Source organism: Pan paniscus, chromosome 6 (assembly GCF_029289425.2).
Source record: "Pan paniscus chromosome 6, NHGRI_mPanPan1-v2.0_pri, whole genome shotgun sequence".
Taxonomy (NCBI): Eukaryota; Metazoa; Chordata; class Mammalia; order Primates; family Hominidae; genus Pan; species Pan paniscus.
Window position 1 is genome coordinate 70,129,402 of NC_073255.2, and position 13,515 is coordinate 70,142,916.

Consider the following 13,515-nt stretch of genomic DNA (forward strand, 5'->3'; position numbering starts at 1 on the left):
AATGGAATGGAATGGAATGGAATGGAATGGAATGGAATCAATCCGAATGGAATGGAATGGAATGGAGTGGAATTGAATGGAATGGAATCAACCCGAATGGAATGGAATGGAATGAAATGGAAAGGAATGGAATCAACCCGAATGCAATGGAATGGTATGGGACTGAATCAAACCAAATGGAATGGAATGGAATTGAATGGAATGGAATGGAATGGAATGGAATAAACACGAATGGAATGTAATGGAATATAGTGGAATGGATTGGAATGGAATCAACCGGGATGGAAAGGAATGGAATGGAATGAAATGGATTGGGATGGAAAGGAATGAAATGGAATGGAATGGAATTAACTCGAATGGAATGGAATGGAATGGAATAGAATCAAGCCGAATGGAATGGAAAGGAATGGAATGGAATGGAATGAAATCAACCCGAAAGGAATGGAATGGAATGAAGTGGAATGGAATGAAATGGAATGGAATGGAATGGCAGGTTATGTAATCAACCAGAGTGGTATGGAATGGAGTGGAATGGAATGGAATGGAATGCAATGGAATCAAGTCGAATGGAATGGAATGGAATGAAGTGGAATGCAATGGAATGGAATGGAATGGAATGGAATGGAATGGAATCAACCCGAAAGGAAAAGAATGGAATGGAATGGAATGGAATGGAATGAAATGGAATCAACCCGAATGGAATGGAATGGAATGGAATGGAATGGAATGGAATCAACCCGAATGGAATGGAATGGAATGAAATGGAATGGAAGCGAATGGAATGGAATGGAAGGGAATCAACCCGAATGGAATGGAATGGAATGGAATGGCATAGAATGGAATCAACCCGAATGGTATGGAATGGAATGGAATGGAATGGAATGGAATCAATCAGAATGGAATGGAATGGAATGGAATGGAATGGAATGGAATCAACCCGAATGAAATGGAATGGAATGGATTGGAATGGAATGGAATGGAATGGAATGGAATAGAATCAACCCGAATGGAATGGAAACGAATGGAATGGAATGGAATGGAATCAAGGCGAATGCAATGGAATGGAATGGAATGGAATAGATTGGAATGGAATGGAATGGAAAGGAACGGAATGGAATCAACCCGAATGGAATGGAATGGAATGGAATGGAATGGAATGGAATCCACTGGAATGGAATGGAATGAAATGGAATTGATTGGAATGGAATGGAATGTAATGGAATGAACCGGAATGGAATGGAATGGAATCAACTGGAATGGAATGGAATGGAATGGACTGCAATGGAATCAACCCGAATGGAATGGAATGGAATGAAATGGAACGGAATGGAATCAACCGGAATGGAGTTAAATGGAATGGAATGCAATGGAATGGAATAGAATCAAACAGAACAGAATGGAATGGAGTGGAATAGAGTGGAATCAACCAGAATGCAATGGAATGTAATGGAATGGAATGGAACGGAATGGATTGGAATGGAACGGAATCAACCCGAATGGAATGGAATTGAATGGATTGGAATGGAATGGAATGGTATGGAATAGAATCAACCCGAATGGAATGGAATGGAATGGAATGGAATGGAATCAACCCGAATGCAATGGAATGGAATGGAATGGAATGGAATGCAACGCAATGGAATGGAATGGAATGGAATCAACCAGAATGTAATGGAAAGGAAAGGAATGGAATGGAATGGAATCAACTGGAATGTAATGTAATGGAATGGAATGGAATGGAATGGAATGGAATGGAATGGAATGCAATCAACACGAATGGAATGGAATGGAATGGAATGGAATGGAATCAACCCGAATGCAATGCAATGGAATGGAATGGAATGGAATGGAATGCAACGCAATGGAATGGAATGGAATGGAATCAACCAGAATGTAATGTAATGGAATGGAATGGAATGGAATGGAATCAACTGGAATGTAATATAATGTAATGGAATGGAATGGAATGGAATGGAATGGAATGCAAACAACACGAATGGAATGGAATGGAATGGAATGGAATCAAACCGAATGGAATGCAATGGAATGAAATTGAATGGAATCGAATCAACTGGAATGGAATGGAATGGAATCGAATGCATTGGAATGGAATGGAATGGAACGGAATGCAATCAACCCCAATGGAATGGAATGGAATGGAATGGAATGAAATCAACCCGAAAGGAAAGGAATGGAATGAAATGGAATGGAATGGAATGGAATGGAATGGAATGGAATGGAATGGCAGGTTATGGAATCACCCCGAGTTGTATGGAATGGAATGGAATGGAATGGAATGGAATAGAATGCAATCAACCCGAATGGAATGGAATGGAATGGAATGGAATGGAATGGAATCAACTGGAATATATTGTAATGGAATGGAATGGAATGGAATGGAACAGAATCAACCCGAATGGAATGGAATGGAATGGAATGCAATGCAATCAACACGAATGGAATGGAATGGAATGGAATAAAACCGAATGGAATGCAATGGAATGAAATGGAATGGAATGGAATCAACTGGAATGGAATGGAATGGAATCGAATGGATTGGAATGGAATGGAATGGAATGGAATGCAATCAACCCGAATGGAATGGAATGGAATGGAATGCAATGGAATGGAATGAAATCAACACGAAAGTAATGGAATGGAATGAAATAGAATGGAATGGAATGGAATGGAATGGAATGGAATGGAATGGCAGGTTATGGAATCAACCCGAGTGGTATGGAATGGAATGGAATGGAATGGAATGGAATGGAATGGAGTGGAATGCAATGGAATCAACTCGAATGGAATGGAATGGAATGAAATGGAATGGAATGGAATGGAATCAACCCAAAAGGAAAAGAATGGAATGGAATGGAATGGAATGGAATGGAATCAACCCGAATGGAATGGATTGGAATGGAATGGAAAGGAATGCAATCAACCCGAATGGAATGGAATGGAATGGATTGGAATGGAATGGAATGGAATGGAAAGGAATGGAATGGAATCAACCTCAATAGAATGGAATGGAATGGAATCAACCCGAATGGAATGGAATGGATTGGAATGGAATGGAATGGAATGGAAACAACCCTAATGGAATGGAATGGAATGGAATGGAATGGAATGGAATCAACCCGAATGGAATGGAATGGAATGGAATGGAATGGAATGGAAACAACAGAAATGGATTCGAATGGAATGGTATGGAATAGAATAAACCCGAATGGAATGGAATGGAATGGCATGGAATCAACCCGAATGAAATGGAATGGAATGGATTGAAATGGAATGGAATGGAAAGGAATGGAATGGAATCAACGCGAGTGGAATGGAAAGGAATGGAATGGAATGGAATGGATTGGAATGGAATGGAATGGAATGGAATCAACCCCAATGGAATGGAATGGAATGGAATGGAATGCAATCAACCCAAAATAATGGAATGGAATGGAATGGAATGGAATAGAATGGAATAAAGCAGAATGGAATGGAATGGAATGGAATGGATTGGAAGGGAATCAACATGAATGGAGTGGAATGGAATGGAATGGAGTGGAATTGAATCAACCCGAATGGAATGGAATGGAATGGAATGGAATCAACCCAAATTGCATGGAATGGAATGAAATGGAACGGAATGGAATTAACCGGAATGGAATGGAATGGAATGGAATGGAACGGAATGGAATCAACCCGAATGGAAAGGAATGGAATGGAATGGAATGGCATGGAATGGAATCAACCCGAATGGCATGGAATGGAATGGAATGGAATGGAATGGAATGGAATGGAATCAACACAAATGGAATGGAATGCAATCAAAACGAATGGAATGGAATGGAATGGAATGGAATGGAATGGAATGGAATCAACTGGAATGGAATGGAATGGAATGGAATAAACACGAACGGACTGGAATTGATTGGAATGGACTGCAATGGAATCAACCCGAAAGGAATGGAATGGAATGAAATGGAACGCAATGGAATCAACCGGAATGGAGTGGAAAGGAATGACACGGAATGGAATGGAATAGAATCAAACAGAATGGAGTGGAATGGAATGGAATAGAATGGCATCAACCCGAATGCAATGGAATGGAATGGATTGGAATCAACCCGAACGGAATGGAATGGAACGGAATGGAATGGAATGGAATCAACCGAAATGGAATGGAATGGAATGGAATGGAATGGAATGGAATGGAATGGAATGGAATGGAATGGAATAAACCCGAATGGAATGGAATGGAATAGAATGGAATGGATTGGAATGGAATCAATCAGAATGGAATGGAATGGAATGAAATGGAATGGAATGGAATTAACCGGAATGGAATGGAATGGAATGGAATGGAATGGAATGGAATCAACCCGAATGGAATGGAATGGAATGAAATGGAATGGAAAGGAATCAACCAGAATGGAATGGAATGGTATGGAACTGAATCAAACCAAATGGAATGGAATGGAATTGAATGGAATGGAATGGAATGGAATGGAATAAACACGAATGGAATGTAATGGAATATAATGGAATGGATTGGAATGGAATCAACCGGGATGGAAAGGAATGGAATGGAATGAAATGGAATGGGATGGACTGGAATGGAATGGAATGGCAGGTTATGGAATCAACCCGAGTGGTATGGAATGGAATGGAATGGAATGGAATGGAATGGAATGCAATGGAATCAACTCGAATGGAATGGAATGGAATGAAATGGAATGGAATGGAATGGAATGGAATGGAATCAACCGGAATGGAATGGATTGGAATGGAATGGAATGGAATGCAATCAACCCGAATGGAATGGAATGGAATGGAATGGAATGGAATGGAATGGAATGGAATGGAATGGAATGAAATCAACACGAAAGGAATGGAATCGAATGAAATGGAATGGAATGGAATGGAATGGAATCGAATGGAATGGAATCAACCTGAATGTAATGGAATGGAATGGAATGGAATCAACCCGAATGGAATGGAATGGAATGGCATGGAGTGGAATCAACCCGAAAGGCATGGAATGGAATGGAATGGAGTCAACTGGAATGTAATATAATGTAATGGAATGGAATGGAATGGAATGGAATGCACACAACGCGAATGCAATGGAATGGAATGGAATGGAATGAAATGGAATCAACCCGAATGGAATGGAATGGAAGGGAAAGGAATGGAATGGAATCAACCTGAATGAAATGGAACGGATTGGAATGGAATCAACCTGAATGGAATGGAATGGAATGGAAAGGAATGTCATGGAATCAACCCGAATGAAATGGAATGGAATGGATTGGAATGGAATGGAAAGGAAAGGAATGGAATCAACCCGAATGGAATGGAATGGAAGGGAAAGGAATGGAATGGAATCAACCTGAATGAAATGGAACGGATTGGAATGGAATCAACCTGAATATAATGGAATGGAATGGAGTGGAATAGGATGGAATCAACGCGAATGGAATGGAATGGAATGGAATGGAATGGAATGGAATGGAATCAACCCGAATAGAATGGAATGGAATGGAATGGAAAGGAATGGAATCAAACCAAATGTAATGGAATAGAATGGAATGGAATAGAATCAAACGGAATGGAATGGAATGGTGTGGAATAGAATGGAATTAACCCGAATGCAATGGAATGGAATGGAATGGAATGGAAGGGAATGGAATGGAATGGAGTGGAATGGATTGGAATCAACACGAATCGAAAGAATGGATTGGAATGGAATGGAATGGAATGGGAAGGAATGGAATGGAATCAACCTGAATGGAATGGAATGGAATGGAATCAACCCGAATGGAATGGAAAGGAATGGATTGGAATGGAATGGAATGGAATGGAATCAACTCTAATGGAATGGAATGGAATGGAATGGAATGGAATGGAATCAACACAAATGGACTGGAATGGAATGGAAAGGAATAGAATCAACCCGAATGGAATGGAATGGAATGGAATGGAATGGAATGGAATGGCATGGAATCAACCCGAATGAAATGAAATGGAATGGATTGGAATGGAATGGAATGGAAAGTAATGGAATGGAATCAACACGAGTGGAATGGAATGTAATGGAATGGAATGGATTGGAATGGAATGGAATGGAATGGAATCAACCCCAATGGAATGGAATGGAATGGAATGGAATGGAATGGAATAGAATGGAATGGAATCAGCCCAAAAGGAATGGAATGGAATGAAATGGAATGGAATGGAATGGAATCAACCCGAATGGAATGGAATGGAGTGGAATGGATTGGAATGGAATCAACCTGAATGGAATGGAATGGAATGGAATGGAGGGGAATTGAATCAACCCGAATGGAGTGAAATGGAATGGAATGGAATCAACACGAATGGAATGGAATGGATTGGAATGGAATGGAATGGAATGGAAAGGAATGGAATGGAATCAACCTCAATGGAATGGAATGGAATGGAATCAACCCGAATGGAATGGAATGGATTGGAATGGAATGGAATGGAATCAAACCTAATGGAATGGAATGGAATGCAATGGAATGGAATGGAATGGAATGGAATCAAACCGAATGGAATGGAATGGAATGGAATGGAATGGAAACAACAGAAATGGACTCGAATGGAATGGAATGGAATAGAATCAACACGAATGGAATGGAATGGAATGGAATGGAATGGCATGGAATCAACCCGAATGAAATGGAATGGAATGGATTGGAATGGAATGGAATGGAAAGGAATGGAATGGAATCAACGCGAGTGGAATGGAAAGGAATGGAATGGAATGGAATGGATTGGAATGGAATGGAATGGAATGGAATGAACCCCAATGGAATGGAATGGAATGTAATGGAATGGAATGGAATGCAATCAACACAAAAGTAATGGAATGGAATGGAATGGAATGGAATGGAATGGAATGGAATAAAGCAGATTGGAATGGAATGGTATGGAATGGATTGGAAGGGAATCAACATGAATGGAATGGAATGGAATGGAATGGAGTGGAATTGAATCAACCCGAATGGAATGGAATGGAATGGAATGGAGTCAACCCAAATTGCATGGAATGGAATGAAATGGAACGGAATGGAATTAACCGGAATGGAATGGAATGGAATGGAATGGAATGGAATGGAATGGAATCAACCCGAATGGAAAGGAATGGAATGGAACGGAATGGCATGGAATGGAGTCAACCCGAATGGCATGGAATGGAATGGAATGGAATGGAATGGAATCAACACAAATGGAATGGAATGCAATCAACACGAATGGAATGGAATGGAATGGAATGGAATGGAATGGAATGGAATGGAATCAACTGGAATGGAATGGAATGGAATGGAATAAACACGAATGGACTGGAATTGATTGGAATGGACTGCAATGGAATCAACCCGAAAGGAATGGAATGGAATGAAATGGAACGCAATGGAATCAACTGGAATGGAGTGGAATGGAATGACACGGAATGGAATGGAATAGAATCAAACAGAATGGAATGGAATGGAATGGAATAGAATGGAATCAACCCGAATGCAATGGAATGGAATGGAATGGATTGGAATCAACCCGAACGGAATGGAATGGAACGGAATGGAATGGAATGGAATCAACAGAAATTGAATGGAATGGAATGGAATGGAATAAACCCGAATGGAATGGAATGGAATAGAATGGAATGAATTGGAATGGAATCAAACAGAATGGAATGGAATGGAATGAAATGGGATGGAATGGAATTAACCGGAATGGAATGGAATGGAATGGAATGGAATGGAATGGAATGGAATGGAATGGAATGGAATCAATCCGAATGGAATGGAATGGAATGGAGTGGAATTGAATGGAATGGAATCAACCCGAATGGAATGGAATGGAATGAAATGGAAAGGAATGGAATCAACCCGAATGCAATGGAATGGTATGGGACTGAATCAAACCAAATGGAATGGAATGGAATTGAATGGAATGGAATGGAATGGAATGGAATAAACACGAATGGAATGTAATGGAATATAGTGGAATGGATTGGAATGGAATCAACCGGGATGGAAAGGAATGGAATGGAATGAAATGGATTGGGATGGAAAGGAATGAAATGGAATGGAATGGAATTAACTCGAATGGAATGGAATGGAATGGAATAGAATCAAGCCGAATGGAATGGAAAGGAATGGAATGGAATGGAATGGAATCAAGGCGAATGCAATGGAATGGAATGGAATGGAATGGAATAGATTGGCATGGAATGGAATGGAAGGGAACGGAATGAAATCAACCCGAATGGAATGGAATGGAATGGAATGGATTGGAATGGAATCCACTGGAATGGAATGGAATGAAATGGACTTGATTGGAATGGAATGGAATGTAATGGAATCAACCCGAATGGAATGGAATGGAATGGAATGGAATGGAATGGAATCCACTGGAATGGAATGGAATGAAATGGAATTGATTGGAATGGAATGGAATGTAATGGAATCAACCGGAATGGAATGGAATGGAATGGAATGGAATCAACTGGAATGGAATGGAATGGAATGGAATGGACTGCAATGGAATCAACCCGAATGGAATGGAATGGAATGAAATGGAACGGAATGGAATCAACCGGAATGGAGTTAAATGGAATGGAATGCAATGGAATGGAATAGAATCAAACAGAACAGAATGGAATGGAGTGGAATAGAATGGAATCAACCAGAATGCAATGGAATGTAATGGAATGGAATGGAACGGAATGGATTGGAATGGAACGGAATCAACCCGAATGGAATGGAATTGAATGGATTGGAATGGAATGGAATGGTATGGAATAGAATCAACCCGCATGGAATGGAATGGAATGGAATGGAATGGAATCAACCCGAATGCAATGGAATGGAATGGAATGGAATGGAATGGAATGCAACGGAATGGAATGGAATGGAATGGAATCAACTGTAATGTAATGTAATGGAATGGAATGGAATGGAATGGAATGGAATCAACTGGAATGTAATGGAATGGAATGGAATGGAATGGAACGGAATCAACACGAATGGAATGGAATGGAATGGAATGGAATGCAATCAACACGAATGGAATGGAATGGAATGGAATCAAACCGAATGGAATGGAATGGAATGAAATGGAATGGAATGGAATCAACTGGAATGGAATGGAATGGAATCGAATGCATTGGAATGGAATGGAATGGAACGGAATGCAATCAACCCGAATGGAATTGAATGGAATGGAATGGAATGAAATCAACCCGAAAGGAAAGGAATGGAATGAAATGGAATGGAATGGAATGGAATGGAATGGAATGGCAGGTTATGGAATCAACCCGAGTGGTATGGAATGGAATGGAATGGAATGGAATGGAATGGAATGCAATCAACCCGAATGGAATGGAATGAAATGAAATGGAATGGAATGGAATGGAATGGAATGGAATGGAATGGAATGGAATGGAAAGGAATCAACCCGAATGAAATGGAATGGAATGGAATGGAATGGCATAGAATGGAATCAACCCGAATGGTATGGAATGGAATGGAATGGAATGGAATGGAATCAATCGGAATGGAATGGAATCAAACCGAAAGAAATGGAATGGAATGGAATGGCATCAACACGAATGGAATGGAATTGAATGGAATGGAATGGAATCAACCCGAATGGAATGGAATGGAATGGAATGGAATGGAATGGAATGGAATGGAATCAACCCGAATGAAATGGAATGGAATGGATTGGAATGGAATGTAATGGAAAGGAATGGAGTGGAATGGAATGGAATGGAATGGAATCAACCCGAGTGGAATGGAAAGGAATGGAATGGAATGGAATGGATTGGAATGGAATGGAATGGAATGGAATCAACCCCAATGGAATGGAATGGAATGGAATGGAATGGAATGGAATGGAATGTAGTGGAATGGAATCAACCAGAATGGAATGGAATGGAATGGAATGGATTGGAAGGGAATCAACATGAATGGAATGGAATGGAATGGAATGGAGTGGAATTGAATCAACCCGAATGGAATGGAATGGAATGGAATGGAATGGAATCAACCCAAATGGCATGGAATGGAATGAAATGGAACGTAATGGAATTAACCTGAATGGAATGGAATGGAATGGAATGGAATGGAATCAACCCGAATGGAAAGGAATGGAATGGAATGGAATGGCATGGAATGGAATCAACACGAATGTCATGGATTGGAATGGAATTCAATGGAATGGAATCAACACAAATGGAATGGAATGCAATCAACACGAATGGAATGGAATGGAAAGGAATGGAATGGAATGGAATGCAATGGAATGGAATGGATTCAACCCGAATGCAATGGAATGGAACGGAATGGAATGGAATGGAATCAACCGAAATGGAATGGAATGGAATGGAATGGAATGGAATGGAATAAACCCGAATGGAATGGAATGGAATAGAATGGAGTGGATTGGAATGGAATCAATCAGAATGGAATGTAATGGAATGAAATGGAGGGGAAGGGAATTAACCGGAATGGAATGGAATGAAATGGAATGCAATGGAATGGAATGGAATCAATTCGAATGGAATGCAATGGAATGGAGTGGAATTGAATGGAATGGAATCAACCCGAATGGAATGGAATGGAATGAAATGGAATTGAATGGAATCAACCCGAATGCAATGGAATGGTATGGAACTGAATCAAACCAAATGGAATGGAATGGAATTGAATGGAATCTAATGGAATGGAATGGAATGGAATAAACACGAATGGAATGGAATGGAGTATAATGGAATGGATTGGAATGGAATCAACCGGGATGGAAAGGAATGGAATGGAATGAAATGGAATGGGATGGAAAGGAATGAAATGGAATGGAATGGAATTAACACGAATGGAATGGAATGGAATGGAATAGAATCAACCCGAATGGAATGGAAAGGAATGGAATGGAATGGAATGGCATCAAGGCGAATGCAATGGAATGGAATGGAATGGAATAGATTGGAATGGAATGGAATGGAATGGAAACGAACGGAATGGAATCAACCCGAATGGAAAGGAATGGAATGGAATGGAATGGAATGGAATGCACTGGAATGGAATGGAGTGAAATGGAATTGATTGGAATGGAATGGAATGTAATGGAATCAACCGGAATGGAATGGAATGGAATGGAATGGAATCAAATGGAATGGAATGGAATGGACTGCAACGGAATCAACCCGAATGGAATGGAATGGAATGAAATGGAACGGAATGGAATCAACCGGAATGGAGTTAAATGGAATGGAATGCAATGGAATGGAATAGAATCAAACAGAACAGAATGGAATGGAGTGGAATAGAATGGAATCAACCAGAATGCCATGGAATGTAATGGAATGGAATGGAACGGAATGGAATGGAATGGAACGGAATCAACCCGAATGGAATGGAATTGAATGGATTGGAATGGAATGGAATGGTATGGAATAGAATCAACCCGAATGGAATGGAATGGAATGGAATGGAATGGAATGGAATCAACCCGAATGCAATGGAATGTAATGGAATGGAATGGAATGCAACGGAATGGAATGGAATGGAATGGAATCAACTGGAATGTAATGGAATGGAATGGAATGGAATGGAATCAACTGAAATGTAATGTAATGTAATGTAATGGAATGGAATGGAATGGAACGGAATCAACCCGAATGGAATGGAATGGAATGCAATCAACACGAATGGAATGGAATGGAATGGAATCAAACCGAATGGAATGCAATGGAATGAAATGGAATGGAATGGAATCAACTGGAATGGAATGGAATCGAATCGAATGCATTGGAATGGAATGGAATGGAACGGAATGCAATCAACCCGAATGGAATGGAACGGAATGGAATGGAATGGAATGAAATCAACCCGAAAGGAAAGGAATGGAATGAAATGGAATGGAATGGAATGGAATGGAATGGAATGGCAGGTTATGGAATCAACCCGAGTGGTATGGAATGGAATGGAATGGAATGGAATGGAATGCAATCAACCCGAATGGAATGGAATGGAATGGAATGAAATGGAATGGAATGGAATGGAATGGAATGGAATGGAAAGGAATCAACCGGAATGGAATGGAATGGAATGGAATGGAATGGCACAGTATGGAATCAACCCGAATGGTATGGAATGGAATGGAATGGAATGGAATGGAATGGAATCAATCGGAATGGAATGGAATGTAATGGAATGGAATGGAATGGAATGAAATCAACCCGAAAGGAATGGAATGGAATGAAGTGGAATGGAATGGAATGGAATGGAATGGAATGGCAGGGTATGTAATCAACCAGAGTGGTATGGAATGGAGTGGAATGGAATGGAATGGAATGCAATGGAATCAAGTCGAATGGAATGGAATGGAATGAAGTGGAATGCAATGGAATGGAATGGAATGGAATGGAATGGAATGGAATGAAATGGAATCAACCCGAATGGAATGGAATGGAATGGAATGGAATGGAATGGAATGGAATGGAATGGAATGGAATGGAATCAACACGAATGGAATGGAATGGAATGGAATGGAATGGAATGGAATGGAATGGAATGGAATCAACCCGAATGGAATGGAATGGAAAGGAATGGAATGGAATGGAATGGAAACAACACAAAAGGACTGGAATGGAATGGAATGGAGTAGAATCAACCCGAATGGAATGGAATGGAATGGAATGGAATGGCATGGAATCAACCCGTATGAAATGGAATGGAATGGATTGCAATGGAATGGAATGGAAAGGAATGGAATGGAATCAACCCGACTGGAATGGAAAGGAATGGAATGGAATGGAATGGATTGGAATGGAATGGAATGGAATGGAATCAACCCCAATGGAATGGAATGGAATGGAATGGAATGGAATGGAATGGAATCATCCCAAAAGGAATGGAATGGAATGGAATGGAATGGAATGGAATGGAATGGAATGGAATGGAATCAACCAGAATGGAATGGAATGGAATGAATTGGAAGGGAATCAACATGAATGGAATGGAATGGAATGGAATGGAGTGGAATTGAATCAACCCGAATGGAATGGAATGGAATGGAATGGAATCAACCCAAATGGCATGGAATGGAATGAAATGGAACGGAATGGAATTAACCGGAATGGAATGGAATGGAATGAATTGGAAGGGAATCAACATGAATGGAATGGAATGGAATGGAATGGAGTGGAATTGAATCAACCCGAATGGAATGGAATGGAATGGAATGCAATCAACCCGAATGGAATGGAATGAAATGAAATGGAATGGAATGGAATGGAATGGAATGGAATGGAATGGAAAGGAATCAACCCGAATGGAATGGAATGGAATGGAATGGAATGGCATAGAATGGAATCAACCCGAATGGTATGGAATGGAATGGAATGGAATGGAATGGAATCAATCGGAATGGAATGGAATCAAACCGAAAGAAATGGAATGGAATGGAATGGCATCAACACGAATGGAA